The sequence below is a fragment of the Marmota flaviventris genome, chromosome 14 (genome assembly GCF_047511675.1).
Source record: "Marmota flaviventris isolate mMarFla1 chromosome 14, mMarFla1.hap1, whole genome shotgun sequence".
In the NCBI taxonomy this organism is placed as follows: Eukaryota; Metazoa; Chordata; class Mammalia; order Rodentia; family Sciuridae; genus Marmota; species Marmota flaviventris.
This window is the reverse complement of record NC_092511.1, coordinates 77034157-77046494: the sequence shown is the minus strand read 5'-3', so window position 1 is coordinate 77046494 and position 12338 is coordinate 77034157. Positions and strand designations below refer to the sequence as shown.

At 42.4% G+C, this 12338-nt stretch overlaps 1 long non-coding RNA gene and 1 pseudogene across 1 annotated transcript; both read right to left on the bottom strand.

Annotated features, from left to right (window-relative positions):
* Nucleotides 1-710: 710 nt before the first annotated feature.
* Nucleotides 711-3187, bottom strand: LOC114103266 (heat shock 70 kDa protein 13 pseudogene; annotated as a pseudogene).
* A 7687-nt stretch (nt 3188-10874) lies between these two features.
* Nucleotides 10875-12195, bottom strand: LOC114103254 (uncharacterized). Its single transcript, XR_003584637.2, has 2 exons — nt 11970-12195; nt 10875-11257 (listed from the first exon to the last, which is right to left on the bottom strand). It is a non-coding gene; the product is annotated as an uncharacterized lncRNA (long non-coding RNA).
* Between the last annotated feature and the right edge of the window lie 143 nt (nt 12196-12338).

The following is a 12338-nucleotide window of genomic DNA, read 5'->3' as shown; positions in this document are numbered from 1 at the left end:
TTTTGAATATTAATATTAATGTGAAGTAGGTCTCCACTAAGGAAAGAAACACAAGTATCTTCAAATAACATGGGAATCATAGAAATTAACTGCTATTATTTACTTACTTGGTCTCTGTGGCTTTTCTTAACGGAAATAAATAAAATACAACAAGGGGCTGGGGCTGGGGCTCAGTGGTAGCGCACTTACCTGGCATGTGTGAGGCACTGGTTTCGATTCTCAGCACCACATATAAATACATAAATAAAATAAAGGTCTATCAACAACTAAAAAACATTAAAAATAAAATACAACAAAATACTCAAGTTCTACAATTGCTGATTTCTGGAAAATTTTCCCATATTGCCTTCTATGTTAGAATTATTTCCAGTATTCACAAATTTTATGATCTCATCACACCCCAATTTATGGCTAAAATAATACAAGTATAACTATTTTAAAATAATACAGAATAATAACAGGGCTTTTATAGTTTAATACATTTTTCTCATTTGAAACAAAATATGGGGAAAAAATCTCAATGAAACTGAATCAGGTTAACTTTTGTAGTTCAAATCCATGCTATGTTTTCCAGAGCTCACTGAAAATGTAAATGAAGAAATAAAACAGAAACACAATAGGTAATTAATGCTATTTTGCCGCAGTCCAGCTGGCTGGGCAAAATAACCGGGGGTGGGGGGTGGGGGGGGGGGTGGGGGGGGGGTGACGAACAACTTGTGTACATTGATACAGCAGGAGAGGGAGCCGTTTATTGTAGGACTGGAGCGATATTTATACATTCCACATAGCTTATCTTAATTAGCATAAACCAGATACATCAGTCAACCAATAAGGAATCTCCACACTTCACTTGATCTTAGCCAAAAGGCCGAGAAGCGATGGAATCTCCACACTTAATGGCTTGCTGGTGTTACTTCACAAACCACTCCCTCTGGCATTTTGCCAGGCGCCATCCAGACTTGTTTACAGACTCTAACACTATTTACTAATATCTGCAAATATCTTGGATTACAAAAATGATATAGCAATGACTTTATTGTGACATTAGCACAATTTAAGAATGCAACGAATAATTCCCTATTGTATTCTAGTCAAGCAGAATCATGGAAATCCAAGCAGAAAATGATGCACAGTAGATGAAGGGACTACAATATAAATTGGGTATTTCTCCTAGCTGATACAGAAAAGTTTGAATAAATCTGTACCTATTTTAGAAAGAAAAACTGATTCATGAAATACATTAAAATAATCTGGAAAATGCAGAATATGTGCATATGACACATAACTGGACACTGAATTTGTAAAAGTAAATTTGTATATGGCCATTATTGAATATATATGCAGCTTAATAATCCTACCTTCCAATGTAAATACCTGACATCAACACTGTCATTCAAGTATAGTTCAAATTTATAGTTACATGTGATGACCAAGTAAAGAAATTACCAGCTCCTACTAACACAATTTAGTAAGAACTGGGGAACCTTATAATTGGCACTATTTAATGTTTACAGAATATAATGTTAAGTGCATATGGTTATCTATTTCTAGAATCCAGAAAATATATCCACCTATGCTCCTCCAGTAAGAGTTTTATTTCAACTCGTGTCATTTTAGAAGTATGTACTGAAATGAGACCTCTCAAAAAAAAATGCTATGTAAAATTTTCTTGTGTCTAAATATTGCCTTCTATGTAAATCTGGGAGGTCCTTTAGATAGCGATCTTCTTTTTTGGAGGAGGTGTTCTGATCAAGGGGAAGAGCTTACCAGATAAGATCATATATTTGTATTTGATCACATATCATTCCTCCAGAATTCAACTGAATTTTGTAGATGCTTATTGGGGATGTCTCAAGCACTGACTTGGAGAGGCCACGAGCCTCCATCAATCCCTGCTTGGCCACCCCTGCCACCACGGCCAGGTCAGGGGCTACAGATGGGTTGGGACCCTTTCCCAAGAACTCCTGGTGACTTGGGATCCCAGGACTCGAGGGAGAGCCCCGACTAAAACAGCCTGTCAGCCTAGTTGCGGCCAGGTGGCCTTCTTTTAATGCTTGCTGAATGGGTGTGAGTATTTTCTGGCAGAGATCTTCGTTAAGGCCATCCAAGAGCTTCAGGGATATTTCTGTTTCAAATAAAACCTGACTTTCCACTTTTCTTTCCCAAAAGGCCAGGTCCAAACTGTCTGTTTGCCTGGCCATCTGGGTTAAGTTTGTCCTTTGGCAGTTCAGTGTCATCACTCTGTGCTCCCTTCCCCTCTTTTCCTCCACTGTTGGCAACACTGATCTCTGGGAGGATTGATGCAGTCAGATTTCACTGGACCATTCCCACAGCTTACCTTAGTCTGTGGACTTCCTCTTTCCTAGATGGAGGAAGCCATGTTTGGTACACCAGTTGACACAAGTACTGAAGCAACTGCTGATTGAAGTCCTGTCCTCCAAGTTTATGGTTTTCAGACACCGCTCAAGTTAGAAACACCCCTTCTTGTTTATTCAGTAATGACACCTCTGGAGTTCCCCAGCCCAGGTCGATAACCAAGACCAGGAAGACTTCAGCCTTCTGGAGACCACAGGCCGTCCTGCTGCTGAAGCTCATTTATTACTCGCAGATCTTCAGTCCTGCAAGGTTGGCTGCTCCAATTGTTGAATTTCTTTGTTTTAAGTCAAATCCTGTTTGTACAAAAATGACATATTAGCAACTAGCATTCCAAGATATTCTTCTGCCATTTATTTTAACACTAGTCGAGAGCTAACATATTCTGGGGAAACAGTGATGGTCTCATTACTTGTCACAGAAAACTCAACCAATTCATTTTTGTTTAAAACCTTAAATGGGTATCTGCCAATTTCAGCTTCAAGCTCTTGTAGAGTGAAAATCTTGCCTATGAATGTTTTGGCATCATTGTGTTTTGAGGATTTGAATCTGCCAACTCTCAGCTTCCATAGCCCACACACACATCACCATCAGTAAAAGACACAATGCTAGGTGTGCTGACAGGCCCACTGTCATCTGGAATCACCTTCACTTTTCCTGTGCCAGTAAAAAACACCCCAACAGAACAGTAGGTGATGCCCAGGTCAATGCCAACCACTTTAGGAGTAGGCAATGGTAAATACTGTTGTGCCAAGTAGCCAGCCAATAGGAGAGTTAAACAGCTGAGTCCTAAGATCACCATCTCTCCGGCCATTACAATCCTGCCAAAGGTCTATCAATTGTTAACAGGTGCTGAAGTCTCTTATAAAATTTTGAATTGATCGATTTCTCCTTTACATATTGTTTCAATTTCTTTGTTTTCTTTTTCTTTCACCATATTTTGTAGCTTTCCTGTGTAGAGCATATATATTTTGAATTGCTATGCTTCTTCATGGATTAATTTTTTCTTCATGATATAACCTCCATCTTGATCTCTGGTAATTTTCTTTGCTTGGAAATCTTCACTGTGTGGTAGTAATAGAGCAATTCTTGCTTTCTTTTAATTAATGTTTGCATGATATGTCTTTTTACATTCAACCTGCTCATTTCATTATATTTGCAATGAACCTCTGTAGACCTCATGTAGTTGGGTCATGATTATTGATTTACTCTTCCAATTTTGTATTTTAATTGCTATATTTGTAAAGACACCTTTACACTTTTTACAGCTGTTTTGCATGTTTCATTTGATTTTGTGTATCCAGCTGTTTCTTCCTGTCGCCCGGTGGGCTACTTTTTCAATCATCACCACTATCCATTTCTAGAAACTTTCCATCAGACTGAAAAGATTTTTTTTTCTGTTAAACAATTCCTCTCATTCCCTTATACTTGTAGTGTTTCTGTTTGTTTTGAGACAAAACTTGCTAAGTTGCTTAGGGCCTCACTAAATTGCTGAGGCTGGCTTTGAACTTGGTTCTCCTGCCTCAGCCTCTAGAGATGCTGGGATTACAGGTGTGCACCACCACACCAGGCAATAGTGTTTTTAAAGGTATCTTTTTGTATAGGTTTTTTTTTTTTTTAGTTGGTGCCATAGGTTTTATTATATGTAAATCTATCATCTACTGATGCCATCAATTTGTAAGTTCAAGATGAGTATAGAAATCGGAACTGCCCTTCCTGTTTGTAATCGTTTTATTTCCTCTACACGTATTTAGAACATCAGTGTTACAATTTTTGCTTCTACTGTCAATTTAGAAATTTAAAAATCTCAAGAGAAGGTAAGTCTATTGTGTGTGTGTGTGTATATATGTGTGCGTGTGTGTGTATATATATATATATATATATATACACACACAAAAATATGTACACACACATATACACACACACATTTTTTTTTTTGTATTGGGGATTGAACTCAGGGGCATTCAACCACTGGGCCACATCCGCAGCCCTATTTTGCATTTTATTTAGAGATAAGGGCTCAATGAATTGCTTAGCTCCTCGCTTTTGCTGAGACTGGCTTTGAACTCACGATCCTCCTGTCTCAGCCTCCCGAGCAGCTGGGATTACAGGTGCACACCACTGTGCCTGGCTTTTATTGTTTATATTATTCTTAGCTGTTTTCTTCCTTCCTGTGTTCCAAGGTTCTTTTATCTCCTCTTTCTGCCTAGAAAAGTTCTCTAACCATTTTGTGATAGGTCTGTCGGGGATGAATTCACTTAGATTTCCTTTACCTGAGAGAATTTTTTTCTCTTATCACCGAAGGTTATTTCCACTGGATTCTGGTTTGACAATTCTTTTATTACTTGAAAAAAAATGACAGATTTCTTCCTTCCTACCTCCTTCGTTTGAGGTGCTGTTAATTCAAACTGTCGTTTCACTATTAAGTAATGTATCATTTATTTCTGGTGGCTTTCAATATATTTTTTTATCTTCAGTTTTTACAAGTTTGGTGATCATGTGTTGTGGCAGAGATTTCCTTGAGATTATCCTATTTGGAATTTGTTCAGTTTCTTGAATCTGTAGGATCACATCTTTTCCTAAGGCAGGGGAAATTTTAGCTACTTCTTTACATACTTTTCCTTTATTTTGACCTATCTTATAAATCCCTATGATGCTGCTCATTCCCCACCCCGGGGAATTTCTCCCCTGTAGTTCAGACTAGGGATATTCTATTGGTCTGACTTCAGAGTCACTGATTCTGTCCTATTATGTCACTCTACTATTGAGCCTAAACAGCATGTTTCTCAGTTATTATATTCTTAAATTTCAGTATTTTATCATTTTATTTAGTTCTTCTGATAATTTCTCTTTCTTTTTAGGGACAGGGTATCACTGAGTTTCTTAGGACCTGGCTAAGTTGCTGAGGCTAGCTTTGAACTCGTGATCCTCCTGCCTCTGCGTCCGGAGCCACTGGGAGATAATTTCTATTTCTTTGCTGGATTTTCACTTTGTTTCAAGACTGTAGTACTTTTATGATGGCTATTTTTATATCATTGTTGGACCATTTCAACCTTTGATTCATCTCATAATTGACATCTGTTGATTGCCTTTCTTAAGTTTTGATATTCCTGTTATATATATAAAATTTGTGGGGTTTTTTGGTACTGGGGATTTAAACTCAGGTCCTTTACTGCTGAGCTACATGCCGTCTTTTTTATTTTTTTCTTTTGAGACAGGGTCTCACTAATATGCTGAGGATGGCCTTGAACTTGTGATCCTCCTGCCTCAGCCTTCCCAGTTGCTGGTACTACAGGCGTGCACCATTGCGCCCGGCTCTTGGATAATTTTTTAAATTGTATCCTGGACATTTTGGATAGCATATTATGAAAGTTTGGATACTATCTTCTATTTTTTTCCTAGTAAGCAGTGCCCATGGGCCAGGCTGGCACCATGTTGGTCAAGCTGTAGGACTCACTGACCTTGTTGCAAGTCGTGCAATGGAAGTTCAGTTCTGGCTTTGCTCCAGGGAAAGTGGACACCAGCTTCTGGTCAGGGGTGCCCAGTCTGCTGACAGTACCTGCTGGGCACTGGAACCCTACCTGCCTCCGCCAGGCAGAGATGACAGCTCAGCTCCATAGTCAGCCTGCCCAGCCATCCACAGGGGAACGGAGCTGCCTCCACTCCCACAGGTTGGAGGTGCGTTAAGGTCCATTCTGAGGCTGGTACCACTAGAACTGCTGGGGGATGGAGGGCATGGCCGTCTTTTGTCAGTTTGCTGTTTTATGCCACTCATCCTTCTCTACCGTTCCTCCTTTCTTTATGCACATTTGGTTGTCTGGACTTTAAAACTGTTTTAAAGTTTGGTGAGGGTTCTTGCCCAGGGTTGAAAAGCTGGAATTACAATTTTTGTGAATGTCAGGGCACTTTTTGCAACAAGGCTTCCTGCCATCAGGTCACACTGTCCCACTCCTTGGCAAGGGAACACAGGATTTTGCTGGTTTGTTTGTTTTGATGTATTCTTTCTGTGCCTGTTCATGGAGCTGGGATGGCACTTTCTGTAAGTGCCTGGTTTGGATTTGTGATGAAATAAGTAAACCTGGGGAATTTTCACTGTATCTTCTCTCACCTCTGAAATTCTAGGCAGTTCAACATGCCCCCATCTTTTAAAGTCTTTGTGTGCTTGTTTTGGGGGCATGTCCAGATTTCTTTAAGGGAGGACACGGCCCACTTTGGTGGAGCCAGAAGTCTCAAAAGGCTATTTTAAAACACTTGCTTAGTTTAGTACCTGGAGTCTTCCCCAAGTGGTTAAAAGCCATGACCCCTTTAGCAGTGCACACCCTAGACACCTCCTCTGCAGAGAGGCAACTCTGTGCATAAACAGAGTCAAACGCATACAAAGTCCAAGGAGGCTTCCCATTCCCAGCCTACCACATAAGGAGCCTGGAAGCGATCACTATTCAAACAAGTAAACACCTGAACAAATTGAAAAACATCAGCTCTTGGCAGACTCACTGGAGAAGTGAGGTCAGAGAATTAGCTGTTAGCTCCTGCAGACTGGCAGGCAGGCAGGTCATGATGCTGGAGCAGGCACCTCCCAGGAACCAGGGCTGGAGGAACCTTGAGGATCTGGGTGAATGAGTCTGAGTTAGGAGCTCTACCTGGGCCCAGTCGTGGAGGGCCCCATGTTTCAGTTGTACCTCCAGGCGCTTTACCAAGTTTTCATGGTATATATAAGAGAGAGAAACCCCTTTGTACTTCTGAAAGGGAGGACAAGTCATCATTTCAAAATGATGAGAGCACTCAGAAATTAAGAAAAAAAATTAAAAGGCTGCAAATGGAGCTGGGTGTGGTGGTCCGTGTGGAGGGTGGTGACTTGAACCATGGTTTCTGATTCCCTCATGGCTTGTTGGTATTGAGAACTTCTTGTGCAAAGGTGCAGGTCAAGATGGCCCAATTGTTATGGTGACACCTGGCTGGGGGGCTATGTGCAAAGGCGTGTAGCTGTATCAATTGGAACATTGAGCTCAGGCACCAACTCCCAGGGATAGAGAATTCTGGGCATAACAAGATAACCTCAATGTCTTGCATGTTTCGCTATGTCCTTCAGATTGCCTGCTTTTCTATAACTTTCTCACCAATAGCCTTTTGAAGATAAAGCCTATATAATCAATGTGCTGAGCCAGCTCTGGGTCAGTCTCCATCAGAGGTTGGCTATCCACCTGGCCCCAGCTCCTCTGTCTTTCCTTCATCCCCCATCATCTCTCGCTGGTTTCTGAATTAATGGCTGTGATGGCTGCAGCAGGTCCACACCTTTAATCCCAGCCACTAGAGGCTGAAGCAGAAGGATCACCAGTTTGAGGCCAGCCTATGAAAGTTACCCAGACCCTGTCTCAAAATAAAATTTAAAAAGGGCCAGGGATGTATCTCAGTGGTAGAGCACTTGCCTACCCTGTGCAAGGTCCTGAGTTCCATCCTTAGTATCACACAAGGGGCAAAAGAAAGGCTGCTTTGAGGATTGAGGTAGTCACAATTTTGGAACAGAACGCCCAGCATACTGTAAGCTCTCAGCAAATAGCAACTATTATGAGATAAATAAAGCCCCACCCACTAAAAACAAAATACAAAAAAAAAAAAAAAAATCCCTGTGTTTCTATTATGAGTAGTAATGATTCAGACCACAAGCTTTCAGAAGCAGGAGGGCACATCTGCCCATTCCTGTTTGGCTGCATAGTGCCTCACATTCTACTTAATAAGCACTGTCACCTCTGTAATTTCAGAACTGGAAGGAACTTAAAGGCCATCTATTGCAAGCTTCTCATTTTACAGATAAGGAAACTGATGCTGGGAGGGGCTGGATACATTACTTCCAGGTCACAGTGCTAGCATCTCTCTTCCTCCACCCGGTAAAACACACAAAATGGTGATAAGGAAACAGAAAAACAGAACAGGAAGACAACCAGATTCCAGAGAGATTCCAACAAATAAGGCCTGGAGCAGCAGGTCCATAGTAACCAATGCTCCTGTGGACTGGGTACCACGTATGAGGGCATTGCCCGGGTACCACCTACATGGAGTCTAGAAGTGGGTGACCTAACTGGAGGCTGCCATGTCTGAATTGTCTTTGCCTCTGGAAGTGGTGGAGGCCATGCTGGAGCTTCACTGCTGAGGACAGGCTAACTTTGAGAGGGCAGTACAGTTTGAAGGGGGGTGGGGGTGGACACAGAAGAAACGTGTTATCTTCAACACTGCCCACCAATCTCTGGAAGTGGGGCATGATCTCATTCCACCAGCAGACAGCACCAGTGTGCCCCACCCACCACACAGGACAGAAGAGCAGAAGACATTCAGATCAAGACCTTTTGCCACTGGCTATGATTTCACTCATTCTCCAGTTGGCCTTAGCAGTAACTTCCAAAAATGTCTCAGTCGGAGATTTCAGGTTTCTGAAGAAAATTGATTTTTTAAAACACTGAAAAGGACCGATATTTTCCTAACATATTTTATCAGTTACCTATATTTTTATATCAGCTGTGACTAGAAAAAAGTCAGGAAATTAGTTAAAGTCTTTGTAAACCTTGCTAATTCGTTTTCACAATTGTAATTATAAAGTCTTTCTTACCCTTATCTGAAAGTATATCTTGCAGGAAAGAACATTTTTTTAAAAATTTTTATTGTTGGTTGTTCAAAACATTACATAGTTCTTGATATATCATATTTCACACTTTGATTCAAGTGGGTTATGAACTCCCATTTTTACCCCGTATACAGATTGCAGAATCACATCAGTTACACATCCATTGATTTACATATTGCCATACTAGTGTCTGTTGTATTCTGCTGCCTTTCCTATCCTCTACTATCCCCCCTCCCCTCCCCTCCCCTCCCCTCTTCTCTCTCTACCCCCTCTACTGTCATTCATTTCTCCCCCTTGTATTATTTTTCCCTAGGAAAGAACATTTTTATATCAGTTAAAATTTTTTATAGTTTCTTAAATCTGAAAGAAATGAAAATTTGGCTATTTTTTTCACCATGCCTCTGCCTGGTTTCATATTTATAAGTACAAATCAAAGGAGTTAGGCATTTTTTTTTAATTAGAGAAATGAACGGACAACAAAAGCAACTTATAAAAATCTTTGGTAAAAATACACATATGGGTATATGTATTTGCACAGGAAAAATCTGTAAATTTCAAATGTTAAAGCTGATTTTTCCCCTCCTTGATGTTGAGATTTTATAGGATCTTTATTTCTGGTCATTTTATTTTCTAATTTTCCTACAATTAATATGCATTTTGGTCAGAAGACAAAAGATTTATTTTCCTCCTCCTTTTTCTTTTCTTGCAGGGCTGGATGGAATCCAAAGCCTTGTGTACACATGTGCTTTACCACTGAGTTACATTAAAAAAAAAAATGTTTAGCTACATGTTATAAAGAATCAAATTTAGAGTGGAGGGGAGGACCAAAGCAAAGGACAGAATAATTACAAATGAAAGACTCTCCAGGTTGGACAGGATGTGGAAGCAAGTATCCACATACTGGAGTACTGGAGTGAGTTTTTTGGTGTGTTTTATTTATTTGGTTGCATGGTACAAATAAGTTAAATTTCTAATAAAAATAAATAATAATAATAAAATAATAAAAATTAAAAATAATTTTGCAGTTGCTCTAAAAACTAAATCTGCCCCACCTTGTTTCTAAAGATCCTTCTCTAAGGATAAAGCAATTATGCACTAGGTGGGAAGGCCACTGCAAACTAAAGAGGGAACAGAAAAGTCTCTGCCTATACAAGTACTATTTTTATCTCTTTTCTGAACTAAATTTGAAGCCTAGACTACTCTAATTTGTTTATTCTCTTTCTTTTAGCAAGTACATAAGACTTTTTTCTTCTCTGTTGATTACATCACAAGACAAAAGAGAAGTCAGCCCTGATCTGGGAGCTGGTAATGTAGTTGAATAAACAAGGTACAAACAGGAAAACTAGAAATATGGGGGTGGTATGTACACATGCATCAGACTATCTCATATAGCAAACACAGGGCTGGTGACATTGGTGGGGTTGTGGTTTGGCTCAGCACAGTATCAAACCACAGAGCCATGGAAATGTCATTCTGTGCTGATTAACAAAGTGGCCATCCAGTATTGAAAATGTGGTTAGTACAATTAGGAAGTGAAATTTAACTTCAATTTTAATTTAGATAGCTTCATGTGGCTGATGCCTGTTGTACTGAACAGTGTGGTCCTAGTTCTAGAAGGTGTCAATAGTTAAATAAGGCTTGTCCTGTCACAAGAAAGGGAAGGTCTGAAAGCTGAAAATTGGTATTCCAGGAGAAAAGGCATGACTCAGCGGTACTCACTCGCGGGGTCACTGACTGCTGGTGCCTGGGGAGGACCTGTGCTGGGTTATCACACTGGGCAGACCTTGCACTTGAAGCTGTTGATAAGGAGGAGTCTTGGATTATTTCTGCTCAGCGGACAATAATAGCCCTTTCCTTGTGCCACACATTATGTTGAATGCCTTACATACATTATTTAATCATTGCAAGAACTTTTGAGGGGATGAGACGACTAGGGTGACTTGAGTTTATGGGGGAGATTCTCGGAGGAAAGGGAGGAACAAATAGACTTGCCAGAGCAGTTTGAGAGTGAAAGGACCAAGGAAGAGAAACACAGCTTGAGGAAAGTAGAGTGAAGGGACCCCTACACCTAGGGTCAAACTCTTTCAGCCTGAAAGGGGGAAGAACCTAGTACGAGACGAAGAGTGTGCAAGAGGGAAGTCCTGTTCCTTTAGGTATATGAGAACTTTCACAAAACTGATGGTAGAATTTTTTTTTTTTTTTTCAAAGAGTGGCAAGGTTGTTGGAACTGATGATTTTTTATCTCAGTGAAGCAGGAATAAGGGCCACCTGCCAAGAGAGAGGGGAGAAAACAAAATGGGACACATGGGGTGGAGAAAGATCTGCAACAGCGCCAGTCGGGCTTGTCCTAATAATAACCACCATCGTTCACCCTGTGCCTCCCACCGACCGTCACGTGCACCGCCTGATTCAGTCCAAGAATCCCGTGAACAATTCATTCAAATATTTCCAAATCATAGAAAAGGAAATTAAGGCTCAACAAGTTTACCACCTTGGTTAAAAAAAAAAAAAAAGTCACCGCGGTGACACCAGCACCGTTGTAGTAGGAAGGGGTCTGCCTTCACACTGTAGTTGAAGCCGTGCAGACAAGGCACGAAGAGGAAAGGTGGCACTGCGCAGGCAAAAGCACACCCGGCGGCGGGGGGCACGAGACGGGGGGAGGGGGGGAAGGTACGAGGGCTCCGGCAACCGGAGCTGGGAGCTAAGGAGACGTTCAGGAGTCCTCCCGCTCCAGGCACCGGCGGGTGCACGGGCTCTGAGAGCTGGGCCAGCCCGGAGGTCCCGGGAGTCCAGGACTCGGCGTGCTCGAGCTGCGTGCACCGGGGCTCGGGCCGCGCTGGCGACACCCGGGAAACGTCGGGCAAGGCCTTGCGGTCCGGCCCGCGGTCACCTGGCAGGAGCGCCTCTAGGACGCAGGCTGGGGAGGGCGGCCGAGTGCCGTGTCGCAGGCGCCCGGAAGGCCAGCAGCGGCCCTGCTCACCGTGCCGCTGACCGCCGGCCCGGGACCCCGGCCCGAGACCCCGGGCAGCCGGGCTCGGTTTTCCACCTGCGTTGCTGGTCCTTCAATCAAAACCCCGGAACGTCGGACCCTCTTCCCTCCAGAGCGCCGAGGAGACGAGAGGCACTGCGGATAGAGCAAAGCTACAGAAGCAGCCCTCTGGACGCCTGCTGTGAGGCCCGCGGGGCTTCCCCAAGACGACAGGCTGTCCGGGGCTCTCCCGTCACCCCTCCAACAGCGAGCCCGTTGGTTCGGCCCTCGACCCGGATTGGCTGGGGGCTCACGCCGCGGTCGGCGATTGGAGGACACTGGCTTCCGGCCTCTCCCACGCCCATTGGCTCGTCCCCCGGA